The following is a 23,652-nucleotide window of genomic DNA, read 5'->3' as shown; positions in this document are numbered from 1 at the left end:
ATAAAATCTGGGTTAAAGACTTTTCACCTAGATTAGATTTAGGGCAGGGTGGACTTTCCCAGGAAACATCTGGTCACATTTTATATTTTTTGGTTTTGATATCACACCCAGCCTCCTGGGTGTTCCTCCTGGCTCTACACTCAAAAATCGCTCCTAGCAGGCTCGGGGGACCACAGGGGATGCCGGGATTTGAACCACCGTCCTTCTGCATGCAAGGAAAACACCCTATCTCCATGCTATCTGTCCAGCCCCACGCTTTTCTTTTTTCTTTATTATTTGATTGATTTATTGGTTTTAAGCCACACCCTGCAACGCCTGATTCTGCACTCAGAAAGTGCCCCCTGCAAGCTGAGGGACCATGAACTGAGTCCTTCCCGGGTCTGACACATGCATGGCAAATGCCCTACTGCTGTGGTATTTCTCAGGCCACTGGTCATACTTTCCAACTGCAAGCTTCAGGGCGGTCGTTAGCTTCCCAAACACAATAAGATAACATTTCTACATCCCAGGAATATAAAACGTTTGGGATTCCTATCTTTTTTTGTTTTTGTTTTTGTTTTGTTTTTTTTTTTTTGGGCCACACCCGTTTGATGCTCAGGGGTTACTCCTGGCTATGCACTCAGAAATCGCCCCTGGCTTGGGGGACCATATGGGACACCGGGGGATCGAACTGCGGTCCATCCTACGCTAGCGCTTGCAAGGCAGACACCTTACCTCTAGCGCCACCTTCCCGGCCCAGTTCCTATCTTTAATATTTCGGAACGCATCTCTTTCCTAAGATTTTAATCCATTTTATTGGGTCTATTCAAAAAAAGAGAAAAGGGTATTGTCACAAAGAAATATTGGGGTGCTAGGAGACAATGACTAGGTTGTAGTCCACTATCATCGATTCATAGTTGTAGTACCAACATTGTTGCCCATAAAGATATATAAAGAAGGGCCCGGAGAGATAGCACAGCAGCATTTGCCTTGCAAGCAGCCAATCCAAGACCAAAGGTGGTTGGTTTGAATCCCGGTGTCCCATATGGTCCCCCGTGCCTGCCAGGAGCTATTTCTGAGCAGATAGCCAGGAGTAACCCCTGAGCACCACTGGGTGTGGCCCAAAAACCAAAAAAAAAAAGATATATAAAGAAATATTTATCCTCCTAACATTTGAGTTGGAATTAAGTTCAAGGCAAATCATTGTTCGCAAAAAATACAAGTAAGGGGCCCGGAGAGATAGCACAGCGGTGTTTGCTTTGCAAGCAGCCGATCCAGGACCAAAGGTGGTTGGTTCGAATCCCGGTGTCCCATATGGTCCCCCGTGCCTGCTAGGAGCTATTTCTGAGCAGACAGCCAGGAGTAACCCCTGAGCACTGCCGGGTGTGGCCCAAAAACCAAAAACCAAAAAAAAAAAAATACAAGTAAGGAAAGAAAATCATAATTTCCCATTTGATTTCTGAATCAAGCCCAATGTAATAATATTTTTTCCTAAGAAAAATACACATTCTAGGGCCAGAGCAGTGGATAATCGGTAGGGCATTTTCCTTGCATGTGGCTGACATAGGATCCCCTGGCATCCAATATGGTCCCCCAACTCAGGAGCGATTTCTAAATGCATATCCGGGAGTAACATCTGAGCATCACTAGGTGTGGACCAAAAACAAAAGAAACAAAAGAAAGAAAAGAAAATACACATTCACCATCTTTGTTGGGAGCATGCCCAAGTTAGTATGCTGAAAGAGGACAACTTCAGCTAAGGTATAATCTGCTGGGTGAGAATAATAAGGATGGGATGGAAATGTCAATGATTCCCTAAAGTGGATGGCTTAATTCACAGGTCATGATTAGTCATTAAGCCAGGATCTATTTGAAAAGACGATTTTGGTCTTGAGAAGCAATCCAGGGGAATGAGAGGCTGAAATGGTGCAAGGCGGTGCAAATGTGTGCGGGTCAGGTGTTGCTCCAGGGAACAAAGGGATTTAGTAGGGAAAGCAAGTCCTGGATAAGTGAGTACAGGAAAATTTTAGAAAAGATGTTGCTCGGGGCCCGGAGAGATAGCACAGCGGTGTTTGCCTTGCAAGCAGCCGATCCAGGACCAAAGGTGGTTTGTTCGAATCCCGGTGTCCCATATGGTCCCCCGTGCCTGCCATGAGCTATTTCTGAGCAGACAGCCAGGAGTAACCCCTGAGCACCGCTGGGTGTGGACCAAAAACCAAAACCAAAAAACAAACAAACAAACAAAAAAAAACAGTAGCATTACATGGGGCCGGGCGGTGGCGCTGGAGGTAAGGTGCCTGCCTTGCCTGCGCTAACCTTGGACAGACCACGGTTCAATTCCCCAGCGTCCCATATGGTCCCCCAAGAAGCCAGGAGCAACTTCTGAGCGCATAGCCAGGAGTAACCCCTGAGCGTCACAGGGTGTGGCCCAAAAACAAAAAAAAAAACAAAAACAAAAACAAAACAAACAAACAAAAAAAAAGAAAACAAAAAAAAGAAAAGATGTTGCTGGGACAGTATGATGACACAGTGGAAGGGTGTTTGCCTTGCACATAGCTGACCCAGTAGGAACCGAAGTTCAGTTTCCCAGCGTCCCATATGGGACGCTAGAAGCAATTTCTGAGCACATAGCCAGGAATAACCCCTGAGTGTCACCAGGTGTGGCCCAGAAAATACAAACATAGAAATGGATAGAGCTATGTACAACACAGACATTAATCTAAAATAAATGTGTTCAGAGACCTACGTAGAAATAATTGATTGATCAGTATGTTACAGTGATAAAACTGACCCATCTAGAGTAGTAAAAGGGTAAAAGTGATTCATAAATATAAAGCTATCAAGTAAAAAGATTATGCAGCTGTATTCGTTGCTATAGTATACTAAAGTATAACATAAAGTATAAAAGTATACATAAAGTATAGTATGCTAAAGTATAACATTTGCTCCTGGCAAACTTGGGAAACCATAGGGCATGTCAAGGTTCAAACCCTGGTTGGCTGCGACCAAGGCAAATACCTTTTCCACTCTGCTACTTCTAGTCCCAACTATACATCTTTATGCAGTTAATCATTCAGAAGTAAACAGACCTTCCCATATTCCCTCAAGTTAATATTGTCTTGTTTCAAATTTATGTTAGTTATTTTCATGGGGCAACACCCTATGATGTTCAACATAACTCCTGACTCTGTTCTCCATACCTTTGGGCTTGAGAAACCCCACAGAACGTGTAGCCAGTGGTTTGCAAGGCCAATACCAACCATTTTGTATGAGGTGCTCAGATCATCAGATATCATTTTCATATCTATAAAACAATTTCAATATCAGTGAAAAAATCCACACTTCTTATGCATCATGTTTCTCTCCAGAATGGATTTCTTATGCTTTTGAAGGCTTGAGCAGAAAGTGTCAGCCTTACCACACTCTAGACTTGAATAGCACTCTTCTCTTGTATGAACATTCATGTGTATAGTAATGTTTGAGAACTAAGTGAAGACCTTTCCACACTCCTGACATGTATAAGACTTAACTCCTGTTTGAATTTAATTGTACAAATTAAGTTTTGAGAATTTAATGAAGGACATTCCGTACTTCTGGCATGAGTAAGTCTTCTTCTTTTTTTTTTTTTTTTGGTTTTTGGGCCACACCCGGCGATGCTCAGGGATTACTCCTGGCTTTCTGCTCAGAAATAGCTCCTGGCAGGCACGGGGGACCATATGGGACACAGGGATTCGAACCAACCACCTTTGGTCCTGGATTGGCTGCTTGCAAGGCAAATGCCGCTGTGCCATCTCTCCGGGCCCGAGTAAGTCTTCTTACCAGTATGAATCGGTAATGTACTGCCCAGAAACAGTTGAGGTTTGAGTGAAGTCTTTTTCACACTCACCTAACATGAGTAAGGTTTCTCTCCAGTATAAATATTCATGTGTCTAACAAGCTGTGAGCAATGAGCAAATGCCTCCCCGCATTCCTGATATGAATAATGTGTTTTGGGAGTTATTGAAGGCTTTGCTACAGTCCCAGTAAGGCTAACGGCTTCTCTCCATAAATGTTTATGTGTCTAAGAAGCCTTGGGATTGAGTAAACGCCTTTCCACACTCCTGCCATGAATTAGGCTTCTATCCTTTGTGAATTTTCTTGTTTCTTTTTTTTTTTTGTTGGTTTTTGGGTCACACCTGGCAGCGCTCAGGGGTTACTCCTGGCTCTATGCTCAGAAATCGCAACTGGAAGGCTAAAGGAACCATATCAGATGCTGGGATTCGAACCACCAACCTTCTGCATGAAAGGCAAATGCCCTATATACATGCTATCACTTCAGCCGATTTTGTGAATTTTCATGTCTGTGTGTTAAGGTAAGAGGATCAGGCAAATGCCTTTCCACAGTCCAGATATCAATAAGACCTCTGTTCTCTATGAACTTTCATGTGTTTGTTAAGGTCTGAGGATCGAGCAAATGCCTTTCCACACTCCTGACATGAATAAGGCTTCTCTCCTGTATGAATTTTCATGTGATCAGAAAGGCTTGAGGATTGAGAAAATGCCTTTCCACACTCCTGACATGTATAAGGTTTCTCTCCTGTATGAACTTTCATGTGTCTGTTAAGGGCTGAGGATCGAGCAAATGCCTTTCCACACTCCTGACAAGAAAAAGGCTTCTCTCCTGTATGAATTTTCATGTGATCAGAAAGTCTTGAGGATTGAGAAAATGCCTTTCCACACTCCTGACATAAATAAGGCTTCTCTCCTGTATGAATTTTCATGTGATCAGAAAGTTTTGAGGATTGAGAAAATGCCTTTCCACACTCCTGACATGAATAAGGCTTCTCTCCTGTATGAATTTCCATGTGTCTGCTAAGCTTTGAGGAATCAGAAAATGCCTTTCCACACTCCTGACACATACAAGACTTCTCTCCTATATGAATTTTCATGTGTTCAGTGTGGGACAAAGAGTAAGTGAAGGCCTTGCCATACTCGGGACATACATGACATTTGCTTCCTGTCCAGACTTCCTTTGGATCATTCTGGTGTGACAGTTGTCTCAGACTGAATCCACCTCGCTTACCATCAGAAGGATCCTGTATAACAGGGGTATATAAGGGCACATCACAGTGTTGAGCACATGAGAAATCCCCCTCACATTGCTTATACATGGTGGGGTACACTCCATGGAAAATATACTTGTGAGTATCTTGATATGAGGGAGTTAGAGCAAACACTGGTGGCTTCTTGGTTTGAAGTGATCCAACTGCGGAGTTCTGTGTCCAGTTACTGGGCAAAGAATCAGGAGCACTGTGTCCAAAAGACTGGGTCGCCATAGTACGGACGCTCTCTTCAATCTGATCCCCCATTGAATAGATGACCCCTGAGCTCTCATTCCCATCACGATAAGGGCAGGTCAGTTCCCTTGAGACTGGGGCCAACAGCACAGGATCATTCACAACCCAGCATGGCATGCCTCTTCCCTATGGAACAGCACAGGGTTAATTCAGCAACCTTTGAGTCTCCATGTTCAAAACCCCCCTCATATGTGATCCCCGTCACAGAAAAACAATTTGCTACATGTGGATGTCTCTGGAAAGTGGTAGACATCCAGCCAAGACATGGGCTTAGGGAGGTAAAACATAGTCTGAGCAGAGGAACAAAAACCATGATTTCTGAACCCTATATAAACAAACAAAGCACATCCTCACTTGGGGGCTTGCTAGGATCTAAGAGCATATAACTCAAGGCCAGGTGGGATCTTCTGCACAACAGAAAGGAAGCGGCCAGATCAGAATGTTAAATACCTCAGTAGGGCCAGAGCAGTAGTATAGCAAGGAGAGTCCAGTTTGGAATTAAGCCCTGATATCAAAAATGGGCCCATTCCAAAGGAACTCCCCAAATATCACAGGTGTTGATCCAAAACATAAGAAAAAGTCTCACAATAGTCATATTCCTCCCAATCAATGAGCTCAATATTCTTTTTAAATTTTTTTTCTCTACTATGGGCCTCCCACCAGACAGTGCTCTTGTTTACTCTGGCTGTGTGCTCCCTTATATATGGTGAGGCTCGGGGACCATGTACAGAGGTGAATGAGATCCAGGTTTCGATTTCTACTCACAATCCAGTTGAAACACTTGATCTAATATTATATCAAATCAAAATCACTGTATCTCTTCCCTCCTGAAACCATTTCCCACACAAATCACAGAATTTCTTTGCTCTGAAAAGCAATAATAAGACCTTTAGGGTAGACAAATCATTCAATTGAGTTTGGTACTCATGAGATTAATGGGATACTTCTCTTCACAATGGGCTCTGGATGCTCCCACCATTGCAGAGACCACAGATGAGGTAAAAGGGCTGGATCAATGGGCCCGACTGTATAAGTCCCATGTGTTTGTGCACCGAGCTATCCCACCACCACAATAAGAATATGATTTGGAATTTGCAAATCTTACCATCTCATTCCTGTTTGGAGATCTCATTCTAAAAGGAAAGTGTAGAATGGAGGAATTCTGAACTGGTGCTCTGCATACTAAAAACAAACCTGGTATGAAATGTAAGACACTGTTCAGTAACCAGAGCAATACAAAATGGGGAGACCATTTGCCTTGCATGCAACTGATTCAGGTTGGATCACTGACATCCCATATGCCCCTCTCTAAATTGGAATAATTTCTGGTGTGTTTCTTTCTTTTTTTATTTTTGTTTTTGTTTGGTTTTTGGGTCACACCCAGCAGCACTCCTGGCTCTATGCTCAGAACTTGCTCCTGGCAGGCTCGGGGAACCATATGGGATGCCAGGATTTGAACCATCGTCCTTCTGCATGCAAAGCGAATGCCCTACCTCCATTCTAACTCTCTGGCCCTAAAATAATTTCTGAGCACAAGGCTAGTAGTAACACCTGAGCACTATCAGGGCTGACCCAAAATCCACACAAATATTTAACTGAATGAAAACTGTTTAAAGAGGCAATATTATCACAATATTACGGGATCACTCAGCAATGGTTTAAACATACAGATAAAAATATATTCCCGGGGCCGGGCGGTGGCGCTGGAGGTAAGGTGCCTGCCTTGCCTGCGCTAGCCTAGGACGGACCGCGGTTCGATCCCCCGGTGTCCCATATGGTCCCCCAAGAAGCCAGGAGCAACTTCTGAGCGCATAGCCAGGAGTAACCCCTGAGCGTCACAGGGTGTGGCCCAAAAACCAAAAAAAAAAAATGTGGCTCTCGGGGGCCCGGAGAGATAGCACAGCTGCGTTTGCCTTGCAAGCAGCCTATTCAGGACCAAAGGTGGTTGGTTCGAATCCCGGTGTCCCATATGGTCCCCCGTGCCTGCCAGGAGCTATTTCTGAGCAGACAGCCAGGAGTAACCCCTGAGCACCACCGGGTGTGCCCCCCCCCAAAATGTGGCTCTCGGAGCGAAGAGATAGCATGGGGTGAGGCGTTTGCCTCTCATGCAGAAGGCTGGTGGTTTGAATCCCGGAATCCCATATGATCCCCTTAGCCTGCCAGGAGCCATTTCTGAGCATAGAGCCAGGAGTAACGCCTGAGCGCTGCTGGCTGTTACCCAAAAACCAAAAAAAAATGTGACTCTCAAAATAAATTTCAATTGTGCTTTTGCCAAGATTTGGCTCAGTTGAAAAAAAAAGGTTGTGGACCATTGGTCTAGCCCCTTCAGGGAACACTACAACCAAACCTTCCCAGGGCCTTCCTGTTGATCATCTGGAGAAGATCCTGGAGCTCAGTGGCACGCAGAGTGGCCCGTAGGATGCCAGAAAGAAAATCATTCCTTCAGACCCCCATGTGCCCGTGGGGACCCCCCAACAACCCTCGCTCTACACAGAATGGTGGCCCTTTGGTGCTTCTGATTTAGGAGAAAATTCCCCGAACTGGTGACATCACAGTACACATAGCTGGAGACTCCTACATAAGACAAGCGGTTCAAAATGGGGCTCGGTGAATGGTCCTGAAGGGTGGGAGCAATATTTGAACATATCTGTGGACATATCTATTGGTGTTCTGCATCTCCTCCTGTCTCTGAGCTCACTGGATGGTATTAACTATATGATACATGCTTTTTATATAATGTACATTTATTTTTTGGTTTTTGGGCCACACCCGGTGATGCTCAGGGGTTACTCCTGGCTATGTGCTCAGAAGTCGTTCCTGGCTTGGGGGACCATATGGGATGCCGGGAGATCGAACCTCGGTCCTGTCCAAGGCTAGCGCAGGTAAGGCAGGCACCTTACCTCTTGCGCCACCGCCCGGCCCCCTATAATGTACATTTTTAAAAAATTTTTATTTAAACAACTTTACTACATACATGATTGTGTTTGGGTTTCAGTCATGTAAAGAACACCACCCATCACCAGTGCAACTTTCCCATCACCAATGTTCCAAATCTCCCTCATCCCCACCCAACCCCTGCCTGTACTCTAGACAGGCTTTCTATTTCCCTCATACATTCTTATTATTAGGATAGTTCAAAACGTAGTTATTTTTCTAACTAAATTCATCCCTGATTGTGGTGAGCTTCCTGAGGTGAGCTGTAAATTCCAGCTATTTTTTTCTTTTGTGTCTGAAAGTTATTATTGCAAGAATGTCTTTCATTTTTCTTAAAACCCATAGATGAGTGAGACCATTCTGCTTCTTTCTCTCTTTCTCTCTGTGACTTATTTCACTCAGCATAATAGATTCCATGTACATCCATGTATAAAAAAATTCATGAGTTCATCTCTCCTGAAAGCTGCATAATATTCCATTGTGTATATGTACCACCGTTTCTTTAGCCATTCATCTGTTGGAAGGGTTTCTTGGCTGCTTCCAGACTCTTTCTATGGCAAATAGTGCTGTAATTAATATAGGTTTAAGGAAGGGATTTTTGTATTGTATTTTTATGTTCCTAGGGTATATTCCTAGGAGTGGTATACCTGGGTCGTATGGGAGCTCGATTTCCAGTTTTTGGAGGAATCTCCATATTGTTTTCCATAAAGGTTGAACTAGACGGCATTCCCACCAGCAGTGGATAAGAGTTCCTTTCTCTCCACATCCCTGCCAACACTGCTTGTTTTCATTCTTTGTGATGTGTGCCAATCTCTGGGGTGTGAGGTGGTACCTCATAGTTGTTTTGATTTGCATCTCCCTGATGATTAGTGATGTGGAGCATTTTTTCATGTGTCTTTTGGCCATTTGTATTTCTTTTTTTTTTTTTTTTGGATTTTGGGCCACACCCTGTGACGCTCAAGGGTTACTCCTGGCTATGCGCTCAGAAGTTGCTCCTGGCTTCTTGGGGGACCATATGGGACGCCAGGGGATCGAACCGCGGTCCGTCCTAGGCTAGCGCAGGCAAGGCAGGCACCTTACCTCCAGCGCCACCGACCGGCCCCCATTTGTATTTCTTCTTTGTCAAAGTGTCTGTCCATTTCTTCTCCCCATTTTTTGATGAGATTGGATGTTTTTTTCTTGTAAATTTCTGTCAGAGCCTTGTATATTTTGGAGATTAGCCCCTTATCTGATGGGTATTGGGTGAATAGTTTCTCCAACTCAGTGGGGGGATCTTGTATCCTGGGCGCTATTTCTTTTGAGGTGCAGAATCTTCTCAGTTTATTATCGCTGGAGCGATAGCACAGCAGTAGGGCATTTGCTTTGCACACAGCCAAACCAGGATGGACTCAGGTTCGATTCCAGGCATCCCATAGGTCCCCTAAACCTGCCAGGAGCGATTTATGAGTGCGCTGCCAGGAGTAACTCCTGAGCACCAACAGATGTGGGCTCCCCACCCGCAAAATATCAAATAAAGCAAAGGACCTGGGTCAGGAGCAATAGCTCAAAAGAGAAGGGATTTTCTTTGCACTGAGATTTTCTTTGCACTGGCCTGAGGTTCCTGGCAGCAGAGCCAAGAATAATCCAAGTGTCGCAGGATTTGACGTCCCCCCTCAAAAAAAATAAATCTGAAGTGCTGAATGAATGAGTTCAGCTAGGGTGCTAGCAGTGCAAGCCCTGGCCTCAAAATCCAAAGGATGAAGCTGCATCCCTGAGCCCCGCTTTCTCTCAGGCCTCACACAGCCACTGAAAGCTAAGAACAGAAGCTCTCTGGGAAAGTTGCCCTGCACAACAGCACTCCCTTACAGGCCAGCAGCAGCACTGACCCTTGCATATGGTCCAGATGAGCTCTGCATCAGGGACTTAAGCGGGACAAATCCTCTGCCCTACTGGCAAATGGTGCCCTGAGGTTTGCCTTGCATGCTGCCGACCCCGGACGCACATGGTTTGATTCCCCAGCATCCCACATGGTCCCCCGAGACAGCCTGCAGGAGCCAAGATCAGCCTGAGTCCCCCGTGGCCATGAATCTAGAGAAAAATCCCGAAATTTCTGGGCTGGAGCTTCAAGACAGAGAGCAGAGTTACAGGCTGCAGCCAAGTGCCTCGGGGAGCACTATCCAGCCCGGTTCGCCTCTTTCTCGGTCTCCAGCACTCCCGGGGACACCCCAACAATCCTCCCTCTCCACTCAAAGGCAGCCCTTTGGCGCTTCACAGCCCAGGATTCCATGACGTCACAGCACAACTGGCCAGAGGTTTGAAAGGCCAGGCTCTAGAAGTGATCAGGCACTGCCAGGCTTGGAAGGTGAAATATTTTTTTCTGGTTGGATAAGTGATTCCAAATACTGGAGGTAACAGTGTCCTAGACAGACAGAGACTGTTAGGCTAAACGGATGAGGATTACACTTTTTAAATCAACATTAAAACTACAGACACTAAACACAAACCAAGTGCTCAGAATGTACACTTGGTACCATGTGCATTATTTTTGGCTTTCATGTACTTTTGTTTCAGGTTTAGATGCAGCAATGCTCAGACTTCTTCAGCCTCCGTGCTCTAGGATCCCTGCTGGCTGGGGTTCCTAAAGATGGAATTGGCTCAGCTACTTGTAAGTCAAAAGCCTCCCAGATGCTATGAACTTTCTGACCAGGTTGTCTGTGTGCATCACATTGGCTTTGCAGCTATGGCATGCACTGTTCATGATTTCCCGGTTACTTCCTACACAAGTATCTCAGAATGGGGCTCAAGGAATGGTGGTGAAGGGTGAAGCTTTCTAAGTAATAAGTAGAAGCAATATTTGAGCATGTCAGTGGACATAGCCATTGGTGCTCTCCACTTCTTCCTATCTCTGTGTTCAGCAGATGTTTCTTGAACTGCTTGGGGAATAGTGTATTGCTGGGGACAGCAATTTAACAGAGTTCAACATCATGAAAGGAATGGACGTTAATTCATGGAAGGCTAAGTTTAGTTGTTTAGAAGATGGGTTAAATTATTCAAAAATTGACACACACATAGATACACACACACACATATATATATATATATATATATACATATATGTATATAAAGACAGAGACAGAGTCAGTCATGTAAACAGAGGACAAGGACTTCAAACAAACTTCTTTTCCATAACTGAATGAAATCCAGATGTTTTCCTCAGCAGGTTCTGGTGGAACCTCACCAAGAGGGACTGGTTTTAGGAGAAAATCACTTCCTCAAAAATGGCCTCCTTAAACTTAACTGCCCATGGATTGGCTTCCCCAGCTGCCCAGTCTAGCCCATGACTCTCTTGCTCCAAGGGCTGCCCGTCCATCCCTCTGCTATGACTCAAACCATTGCCAATTGCAGTTCTCCCAGCTGATTTGCACCGAGTGCAACCTGCATGAGGCTAGGCATACCCCCCATAAATTAAAAAGAAAAAAATTATTCTAAAAGTGAATTCGGGACCAGAATGATAGCACAATGGCTAGGGCATTTGCCATGATACCACTGACCCAGTTTCTATGCCAGGTATTTCATACAATTTCCAATAATGCCAGTGTAATTTCTAAGCACAGACCCAGGAGTAACCTCTGAATTCTGTGGGCTGTAACCTCCCAAAAAACAAACTAATACATTGAATCAGTTGTTAACAGTGATAATTCAACAAGATAGTGAATTATTCTGGCAGGCTGTTGACATGAAGTTGATCCCCTATAACCCACGTGCTCCTGGACACCATCAGGAGTAATGCCTGACCACTGAGCCATGATCACCTCTCAGAGTGGCCCAAAAAAAATGAACTAATTCATACAAACAGAAAACTCTACTCAGGAACGCCACATAGGCCTGTGTCTGCCAGGAATCTGGGTCCCCTCACATGCTGATGAACACTGGTACCACTGCAGCCTTGTTTCGCTGGTCAAGGATCCCACAGCCTGCTGCTTTATCCAGAACCTGTTGAGTATAATTGAACCCAAGCAACCAGTATCACTACCCAGGTACTGATTATTTTGGTGCTATTACCATGCTCTGGAATCCCAGAGTGATAGTAAAGTGGGTGGGCAATTGCCTTGATCATTTAGAACTCAGGTTAAATTCCTGCATCCCAGAGGATCCCTCTGAGCCAAGCAAAAGTGATTCCTGAGCCCAAAGTCATGAGTTCACCCTAGCACCAATTAGTGTGACACAAAACCAAGAAAACAAGGAAGGTGTCGAGAATCACTTTCCTCTCTCTTTCCTGCTGCCACACGTACATGTCACATCCCCATCAGATTTTTAGGGAAACCGAGAAGCTCAATAGTCTGGATCCAGGCTTGGCCATCCAACCTTACTTTGAAATTCAAAGGGACAGACCGAGGGCAAGGACAATTTGACATTGTTGTGTTTATTATTGTGGATGAACCAGGATGACCATGATGGACAGAAGTGACTGAGAAAGAGGTGGGGCAGGAGACCTATAGGGCAGCCTAGGGGCAGCACTTAGCTTGTGGTCAAGCAAGATCTATGATGACACCCCAAAATGAAATGGTTCTGGTAGAACACGGGCTACAACCATCTCATGAGGAACTTTTTAGAAATGGCAGTGAATAGAGCCGACCAAACAACGAATATTGGTGGGGTTCCTCACAATAGGCTCATATAAATTGGGGTGATGAAACTAAAGCCAGGAAGGGGAATCTGACCCAGGCCCATATCCCCACAGGCCAGATAGGTGAGCAGTGAGATATCTCTACCTAGAGTATTGGGGCAGATCCACTTCTGGCCTAAGAGCAGGGGACTGTACTGCTGCCAGCCTACCAGCAGGGCAAGTGTGTAAAGATGCTGTACCATAGTCAGCCTATATTGTGGGCTTCCAGAGCCTGTATGGTGCAAAGGGTAGTAGGGCTTAATGTTCAAGGCAATTTCTTCCCTGTAGGTAGGACAGTTCTCTTGGTCCTCTCATGGCCAAGATCTCATCTCACTTCTGAATTCCCAGGAAAGGAAGGGGTCTATGGCTCTGTCCATCCACGTGGATCTGAGCTTGTTCCCAGGGGTGAAGCATATAAGCATTTCTAGTCCAAGTGCAGCCACTTCTGACCAGGGCAAGGGGTGGGCTTGCCTATGGATCAAGCTGTGACATTCTCACAAGGCTTCTTACAAAGGGACCTTGCTGATGCACTTCGGTAATAGTCCAGGCAGAAGATGGGGCTGCACTTATAATGCTCTGTCCCCAGGTATGGGCTAAGTGTGGACTCAGAAAGGGACATGGTGGTGGGAAAGCACTGTGCCACCCACAGGGCAAGCAAAGCTCGGAGATGTTTCTGGAAGGAATTTTGTGCCGGGTGTAACATTTGGTAGTGGTGGGTTAGAAGCTGGACTATTTCGGGGGGGGGGGAGGTTGCACCAAATGCAACAATGCTCAGGGGTTCCTCCTGACTCTGTGCTCAGAAAGCACTCTTGGTGTGCTTAGTTGACCATATGGAGTCTCAGGGATTCATCCTGTCACAGACCTGTGCAAGTCAAATACCTTCCCCACTGTTCTGTCAGTCCAGCACGAAGTACTTTTTTATTTTACTGATCTCCCAGACTCAAGGCTGATGCCCACACCCATGTCTCCCTTCTGTCTTCATTCAAGACCTCCATGAAGGTTTGGCACACTCCCCACAGGGTCTCCAATTCTAGGTTGTTGGTGAAGAATTTCCTGTCTTACTTGAAAGAATGTTGCTGAGTCCTTTCTGCAAATGCATTTCCTTGTGGGATTTTTTTCCAATTATTTTTTTTGTGTGTGTATGTGCTTTGCATCTCATGTTGTTTTGTTTTTGTAGTGAATTTTCTGACAGTTTGGTGGTGATTAAAATTCATTCAGGGCTCTGCACTAAGGAGTCCAACCTGGCAATAAATGAGACCCTAAACTTGTGCTTGGGATAGATTCTTGCTCTGACCCCAGGACATGCAGTTCAGCCTTTTTGTCTTTCATTCTGCAGTCTCACCTCCTCACTGCGGCCTTATTTCTCATTAAACAGGTGTACTTTCAATGCCTCCTTAGAAGTAGTCCTGTGGCTTACCCTCTAAGAGTGAAAGAAGGAAAGAAAGCAAAGGATCTTTCAGGAAGCCATACAATGTTTGCAGTATAGCCATTTTTATATCCTCCAGGAGGGATTTATTTGGGGGTGAACTTGGAGCACTGATAAGTCCAAGCACAGGTTTGAGTCACTCACAGGATCCCAGATTTTCCTTCTCACCACTCTTATCCTGCTCAAAGTCTAATTTTCATGCCACACCTAAGTTGAATTTTTTAATTTTGGGCCACACCCAGTATCACTCAGGTGTTATTTCTTGCTCTGTACTCCGAAGGCTGGGGGAACCTTATGGGATAGCAGGAATCAAACCTTGGTGGGCCACCTGCAAGGCAACTACCCAACTGCTGTTGCTTTCTGATCTCCTAGCTCCATGCTCTGGTATTACTTTCGGATGTGTTCAGTACACCAAGTGGTGGTGGGGACAGGCCCTGGGACATCTTTTAACAATGCTACACCTCTAAGAACCCATATAGTAGAGTTCACATGTTAGGTGATCTGACTTACCTAGATTCAGGTTAGAGCTTTCTCCCCAGGCAGTGCCTGTGGAAAAGTTTATTGAGGCTGGTTCCTTGCAAAGGCAGAGGGAAGAGACACTAATACCATCTAGAACCCTGAAGAGTCTATTCTCAGTCAGGGATTAGGGTGGATTTGGACCCTGACATGTCCTTGTATACTGGTTTTCAACACAGTGACTATTCTCAGTGTGGGCCAGAGCTTCATCCTGGAGTAGTGGCCATGCTTAGACACATCTCAGAGGACGTTCTACACAGAAGTGATGCTGAAAACCTACCGGCTCCTGCATGCCATAGGGGAGAGCCATCCTGGACTCCTCTGAAAAGATTATAAATGATTTCAGTTCTTTGGCTGTAATTGTTTTATGAGACATCCCTGTGGCACTCTGGGATTCTTCCTGGCTCTATGCTCAGAACTACTTCTGGTAGCCTTGGACCATATGGAAAAATGGTGACTGAATCCTTCTTGCAGTGAGATCACTCTGGCTCTGTGACTTTTTTCTTGTCATGCTTTCATTAGGGCCACACTCAGCAGTCTTGGATCAACCATATGCTTCTTGGAAGATCATGTTGACAAGGATGTTCGGGATTTTTTCCTAGCTCAGCACTCAGAAATCAGTCCTTATTGGTTTGGGGACTGTATGAAAGCCAGGAATCAAACTTGGGTTCGTTGTGAATCAGCTCTTTGTAAGGAACTATGCTGTGCCATCACTCGGGCCCTCGATATGATTCTCTTGAATAGTGACCATAGCGTACTGTGATAATAAAACAAGAGAATTACCCTTATTGGATTATGACAAAATACCTCTCCCTCCAAGACATTACCCCATATGTAGATCTGATAGGAAGCTACATATTGAAGAAATGAATCTTAAGTGTAAAAAGGATTTGACACTACACCAATCCTATTAATTTGGCCTTATCTTGGTCCCAGAGTTGTTCCATTGCCAGTATTTCTACAATTATACTTTCTTGTAGCTCCAGTGACATTCACCATCAGAACAGGAAACTGGGAGTTTTGAAACTTACCAGCTGTCTGTCTCGGACATAGTCATAGGTGGAACTCAGTGGCCCTACATATATTCTAGATGGGTTCTCTCATGTGAATGTGGGAAATTGGGGAGTTGATACTGAGGTTTCTAAACCCACTCAATCCTTATCATTTCTGCTCAACAGGCGAAGTTGTTGTTTTAGAGTGTGAGTTCGTTTTCTCTTAAGAATATTAGAGATTCACAGTATTTAGCTAACACCTTTAATCCCCTCAGGCCCATTTACTTCAGAAATACTCCTTAAAGATCTACTTCCACAGACGCAGTCATCATTCCCACTCCGAATCTGTCTTCTGTACAAATCTTTTCTTTAAGATTATTACTGACTCACAGTATTTAGCTAACAACTTTAATCCCCTCTGGCACATTGCCTTCAGATATACTCCTTAAAGATCTGCTCCCACAGATGCAGTCATCACTTCTACTCCTTTTTGTCTTCTGTACAAATCACACATTCAGGGCACATGGTAGAGATAATACAGACTCCTGACCAGGGTTTTCACCTCCCTAGAGGAGGAACAAGGCACCTTGCATTCTAATGTGAAGCAGTTTCATACCAGTGATGCCAGCCAACCTCTTCCTCAAGAACTGCTTATTGTACAGTACTGTTCAGCCTGGAACCAAGGACCATAATCCCAGGGGGTTATGTGAGATCAAATCTGGCAGATTGCTGTTACCCATTTTCCATCCATTACACTGTATTGTGGATAATGGACCCTCTGAAGTAGACAAAGAAATTTGCATTATTTTCAAGAAATGTTTCAGAATTTTCCTTAAAGTAAAGAGGAAACTAGAACCCAGAAACATTTTTTCCTTTTTTATTAATTTTTATTTTGATCATAATGGCTTACATATCTTTCACAGTAGTATTTTAGGTACACATTTAACATTGATAAGGGGAATACCCATCACCAAATTTGTCCTCCCCCATCCCTGTTCCCTTCCTACAACCATATCCCCCACCATTACCCCCCGGGGTGCTAGAGTAGGTGGTCCCCTCTTTTTCTAGGTTACAATTAGTGATCATATATCCTTTTGGTCCTGGTACCCTCCCTTGTTTCCCCCTCTATTTGAGAGGTGGAGCTCTCAAATAGAATGGAGTAAAAATCAGAAAAAAAAACAAAATAAAAAACAATAGCAATAGAATGAAGTAAAAAAATCAGAAAAAATAAAATAAAAATAAATCATATAACTGAAAATGGCAGTCCTTCTAGAGGCTTTCAACGTCCATTTGAGCGAGGACATGAAAAAGGTAATAGAAATGGGGCTGGAGAGATAGCATGGAGGTAAGGCGTTTGCCTTTCATGCAGGAGGTCATCGGTTCGAATCCCGGAGCCCCATATGGTCCCCCGTGCCTGCCAGGAGCAATTTCTGAGCCTGGAGCCAGGAATAACCCCTAAGCACTGCCGGGTGTGACCCAAAAACCACACACACAAAAAAAAGGTAATTGAGGGCCCGGAGAGATAGCACAGAGGTGTTTGCCTTGCAAGCAGCCAATCCAGGACCAAAGGTGGTTGGTTCGAATCCCGGTGTCCCATATGGTCCCCCGTGCCTGCCAGGAGCTATTTCTGAGCAGACAGCCAGGAGTAACCCCTGAGCGCAGCCGGGTGTGACCCAAAAACCAAAAAAAAAAAAAAAAAAGGTAATTGAAACACCACATCAATATAGAAAGAAATATCAAATTAAATATTCAGTGAGCCCTACAGCAATAAAGACAAGCACCACACAATAGTTTTGAGAACCCAGAAACATTTTAATACAAAAGAGTTCTCATTACAGGTGAGTCTCTAGGTTGCTTTTTTGGAGAGCTGGCCCTGTTTGTAATGAGGACCAGAAGCAGATCAAAGCCAAGACACTCAGTGATGAGATAATGTAGAGTTGGGCCAGAACTATGATAGCACAGTAGATAGGACATTTTCCTTGCTATGGGCCACTTGGTGGTTTGATCTCTTGCATTGCATGTGGTCCCTGGAGCCTGCCAGGATTGATTTCTGAGATCAGAGCAGGAGTAAGCCCTTGTGGATTTCTGTTCTGCGTTACAGGAAAAATGTTTCAGTGAGCTAGAAGAATTATGTGGCAACCACTGAAAATATCTCAATAAGGCTAAAACCACAGGACAATGGGGAGAGCAGTTTGCTCACAGGCACTGACCCTGTTTCGAACACTCGCACCCCTGATGAGTGATAAAACTGAATTTACCCCAGAGGCACACTTGAACATCATCTTATATACGGCCCCAAACAATCAAAAACAATCATGTGGGCAGGAAGTCTGAAAAGAAGAGATTTTCAATTTTCCTCTTTGCACTGTGCTGGGGCCAGAGCAATTGGACAATGGGGAAGGCACTTGTCGGTAGTAATAGTCCACATACAGGAGGGCAAAACGAGGCAAGAACATCAAATACAAGGCCACTGACCTACTAGCCAGTTGCTCCCAATCAGGAGCTAGCAAGCCTGCAGCAAAAGGCTTCGTCCTCTCTTCCTCAGCTAGAATTTCTTGATAGTGTCCCTCCTGTAAAAGGAGGGATGAGAAAAGCAGGCAGAAAGAACAGATACAGGGGGCTGGAGAGATAGCATGGAGGTAAGGTGTTTGCCTTTCATACAGAAGGATGGTGGTTCGAATCCCAGCATCCCATATGGCCCCCCAAGCCTGTCAGGGGCAATATCTGAACCTAGAGTCAGCAGTAACCCCTGAGCACTGCCAGGTGTGACACAAAGACCAAAAAAGAGAATAAATGCAAAAGGGAAATATTATGTAGGCCTCTAGATACCTCTCAAACAATAAGACAAAGGGTGCTTTTGTTCAGACCCCAATGTAGGGTGATTTTGTTCAGACCCCAATGTGGATCATAAAGTTGTTTCACTCAGGGGGATGTGAACCATACAATTAGGTGTGAGGCTGAGTGAAAGCTTGCCACAACCTTGCCACCTGTAGGGCTTCTAAACCCTCCTAGGTCAGTGTCGGCAAGCTGCGGGTTTCTGTGGGGATACTTGTATGCAGAATATTCTCAATAAAAACTTATTGAAACTAAAAACAGTGTACCATCCTATGTATTTTATGTTTTAAAAATGTGGCTCTCAAAATAAATTCCAATCGTGGTTTTGGCAAGATTGGGCTCAGTTGAAAAAAAGGTTGCCGACCACTGTCCTAGGTGGATTGTTGAGCAAATGTCAAAGGGTTTTCCCCAATACAGTACATGTGTGAGGCTTTCCGTAACTACTAAAGTCTGAACTCTGAGCAAAGGTCTCCCTAAATACCTTACCTTCTTATTAAGGCTTGTAACCCATATGTATTTTGGAATTTATTTTTGGAACACACATCTCAGTGCTGAGGACTTACTCTGTTGATGAACTCAGGAGTCACTCCTGGTCCTGCATGCGGGTGTAGATCAAATCTGAGTTGGCTGTAACAAGGCATTATGGCACTCTCTGAGTATGTATTATAAAGCACTGATAACTTAAAGCTTCCTAAATTACTTATGTTTAGGCAGCTTTTCTGCAGCATGGCCATCCTATGTAAAGCAAGGTTTATAGATCAACAAAGACCTTCCCACATACGTTGTACATGCTACTTTCTCTCCATAATGTAGATTCTTCTGCAGAGAAAACATTCAGAAATAAAATCTTGCCCCTATTCCTGACATATGTAAAGATTCTCCCAGTTTTTATTCATTTTTATTTCTTTTTTGAGCCACACGTTTGGGTACTCTGTGGTCTCTTCAGGTTGGCAGGCTTGGGGGAATCTGAAAGAATGACAGTAATCTGACTGCTGCAGGGGCGCAGAAGGAAAAAACATCATCCCTGTTTAACTATGTTCTTATACATCATATATAATTTTCATATATGTGAAACAATCTGAGGAATTAAAGATCTTCCAGCACTTCTGAGGCACCTCAGGTGTCTCTCCAGAATGAATTCTGCTATCACTCCTAAGGTATGAGGGAGATTCAAAGGCTTTCCCACACTCCTTACATGCAAAAGATTCCTCTTCATTATGAATAATTTAGTGCCTAGTGAGGCTTGAAGATCAACTGAAACTCTTCACACAGTTCTTACTTGCATAAGGTTTCTGACTACAATTGATATTTAAATGGCTGTGAATCTTGAAGAATGAAGACCTTCCCACAATCCATATATATATGTATATATATGTACATATATACACATATATATACACACACAGACGATTTGTATCCAGTATGAATTTTGTTGGATGATAATGTCTGGGAAATAAGTAAAGATGTTCCAAAACATCAAGTACATTTAAAACTTTTCCTTATTTTAATATTCCACTGCTTATAAGTCTTAAAAATAGTGAAGGCCTTCCCAAACTTAACAGATATAAGCCCTTTCTCAATTATACAATCTTTTGTTCTTAGAGAAGTCTGCAGATCAACAAAATGCCTTACATACTGACATGTTCAAGGCTTGTCTCCAGTATGAATATTCATGTGAGAAGAATTGATAATAGAGTTAAGGTCTGCCCACACTCCTGACATATAAGGTTTCTCTCCTGTATAAAATATCTTGTCTATTAATGACTGAAGTTCGGTTTAAGGCCTTCCCACACACCTGTTATGTATTAAGATTTACTCAGGTATGAAATCTTTTGTGCATAGCGTAGTCTAGAGAATTATAGGAGCCCTCCCCACACTGACATGTAAAAGGCTTCTCTCCAGTATGAATTTTCTTTTGAAAATAATGGCTTTTGGATCAAGAAAAGACCTTCCTAAACACCGGACATTTATAAGGCTTCTCTCCAGTATAAATTCTTTTATTCTTAGAGATCCGATGATACACGGAAGGCTCTCTCACTCTACTGACATGGAAAAGGCTTCTATGCAGTATGAATTCTCTTGTGAATATAAAGATCTGAAGATTGAGTGAAGGCCTTCTCACACTCCTGACATGTCTAAGGTTTCTCTCCTGTATGAATTTTCTTGTGACTATTAAGGTGTGAGGACAGAGTGAAGGACTTCCCACACTCTTGACATGCATGAGACTTCTCTCCAATATAATTCTCTTGTGAATATAAAGACATGAGAATTGAGTGAAGGCCTTCCAACACTACTGACAAGTATAAAGTTTCTCTCCAGTATGAATATTCTTGTGAATAGAGTCCTGAGGATTGAGTGAATGCCTTCTCTCACTCCTGACATGTATATGGTTTCTCTCCAGTATGAATTTTCTTGTGTCTACTAAGGTGAGCGGATTGAGTGAAGGACTTCCCACACTCCTGACATGTATAAGGTTTCTCCCCTGTATAAATTTTCTTGTGCCTATTAAGATGTGAGGATTGAGAAATCACCTTCCCACACTCCTGACATGTATTTTGCTTCTTTCGTTTCTGGACTTCCTTATTGTCTCTCTGGCATGAAGGTTGACTCAGGGCATATGCACCCAGCAGACCCTCGGGGCATCCTTTGTACTGAGGGTGTCTGAGGAAACTTCAAGGTGCAGGGCAGACACAAATTCCCCCCCATGTTGCTTACACTCAGGTGGCTCTACTCTACGGATAATGTGCTGGTTAGCCTGAGATTGTGAGGGGCTCAGAGCAAACATTGTTGTTTGCGTTTCCCAGGATGGTCCCACTGTGGGGGTCTGAGTCCAGGGACTGGGCAGAGCAGATTCAGGGGAGTTTTGCACAGTGGTCACTGGCTCTGGTGTAAGAAATCTCTCTTCATTCTGGTTCACTTCACAACAGATGTCCCCTGATTGTTCACTCCCATTGGGGTATGAGCAGGATGATTTCCCCCAGAATGCGGCCTGCGGCACAGGATCAGCTCCATCCAACTGGGTCTGGCTGTTTCTCTGTGAAACAGCAGAGGATTAGTTCAGTTACTTGTCTCTCCCTTGAATTTCTCCATGTTAATTTTTTTTGTTTTTGCTTTTTTGCTTTTGGGCAACACACAGTGGCATTCAAGAGTTTATTCTTGACTCTGCTCTCAGAAATTTATCCTCACAGGCTTAGGGGACCATATGAAAAGCCAGACATCAAATGAGTACTCAGCGTACTCTGTAGTGCAAAGATTATTATGGACGTCAAATGGTTGTACCAAAGGGTCCAATTTATAAACACTAGGTGCTTGCAGCATTGAATATCCACCCAGGACAATCATAATATTGAATTGGAATTTGCATCACTTACCATCTCATACTTTATTGGATATTCCATTCCAAAAGCAAATTTCTGAAATGTCACTATTGGAACTTGTGCTTCACCATCTAAAATCAACCCAAATATAAAATGTTAGAATTAGTTGATTGGGCTGGTGCGGAGCGATAGCACAGCACTAGGGTGTTTGCCTTGCATGTGGCTGACCCAGGATGGATCTGGGTTCAATCCCTGGTGTCCCAAAAGGTCCCCAATCCAGGAGCATTTTTTAATATAATTTTTATTTTGATCATAGTGGCTTACATATTGTTGACAATATTTTAGGTACATATTTACATAAAATCAGGGGGATTCCCATCAGCAATTTGTCATCCCTACGCCTCCATTTTCGTCCTATCTCCCATATCCTCCTCCCTCACCCCTGGGCTGCTAGAATATGTGGACATAGAAGAAAAAAGAAACAGGTCACACACCCAAAAAGGATAAAAATAGGAATAAAAATATATGTGCTCACCAATGTATCTGTAGAGCAAACATTTTTAAAAGATAAATTAACAAAGTAATTAAAGGAACAAAGTGATGCAAGAGACTACTTTTGGGGAAAAGCAGCTAAGGAGGTGGTGTAATACAGGTCTTGTGGGAGACGAGCATCCCACATATCAAAGGAACTCTGTATGAATTTTCCACCGCCTGATTCAAGCCATAAAGTTTGCTTAGCCCCGAGCCAAAAGGAACTCTGCAAATAATTTAGCCCAGCACACAGAATCTGGCTTAACCAGATTCCTTAACCTTTCCATGGAACCTGTTTTTGTAACTGCTCTCAAACACGTAATTATAGATAGGTTTTTGTAAAGTTTAAATTATGATCCTTATTGCTTGCACAAAAGAAAGATTTAAATGGAAAATAGGCTAAACAAAAATTGTATTTGCGTAAATATCAATTAGCTATTTGTTTAAGGATTTGCTTCCCCTCCCCCCATCCTGCCAGGTTCCTCTTTATCCTTCCCGCCATCAAAATGTGTTTATGCTCCCATTGGTTAAAATTGTTGTACTTGTACAAATCTGATTGGCTTATGTCTCAATCCTATGTTACTACTCCTCCCACAGAAGCAGGGCATAAAAACCCCGCGTCTCCCTTCAATAAACCTCTTGACTGGAACACACCTTGAGCATTCTACTAACTTCTACAGCTTAATTTTTTAGGTGTTCACAAAAGAGCTTAACACTCGCGAATTATTTGTAGCCGCTTTCTGCCTTCTGTCCCGGTTGAGAGAAAGCTGCTGGCCGGAATTCTCTCCCAGTAAAGGGCAGGAGCAGAGGCAGTTACAAGGTCTTATACTTATGTTGGGAGTTTAGGTTTCCCCATTGACTTTTGGGATTTTCTTGTGGTGTGTGGGTTCCCAGGCACCTTTCCATCACAGCCCCTGACCTTCTTGAGACCGACAAAACTCTTTAACATACACTTTAACTCTAGGTTATACCTTCTTTTAGGATTTGAAGCACGTGACCAGTCAGACCACCAAAGCAGCAACTGTAACGTACAGATTTATACTACAGGCCCTAATCATTAAACGCATTCAGGCAAACTAGCATTCCCTTGCTATTTTCTCCTCTCTTCTCACTACTTTCTTTTTTATTTTTTCTTTTCTTC

The sequence above is a fragment of the Suncus etruscus genome, assembly GCF_024139225.1.
Source record: "Suncus etruscus isolate mSunEtr1 chromosome 15 unlocalized genomic scaffold, mSunEtr1.pri.cur SUPER_15_unloc_1, whole genome shotgun sequence".
Lineage (NCBI taxonomy): Eukaryota > Metazoa > Chordata > Mammalia > Eulipotyphla > Soricidae > Suncus > Suncus etruscus.
This window is presented reverse-complemented; position numbering follows the sequence as displayed.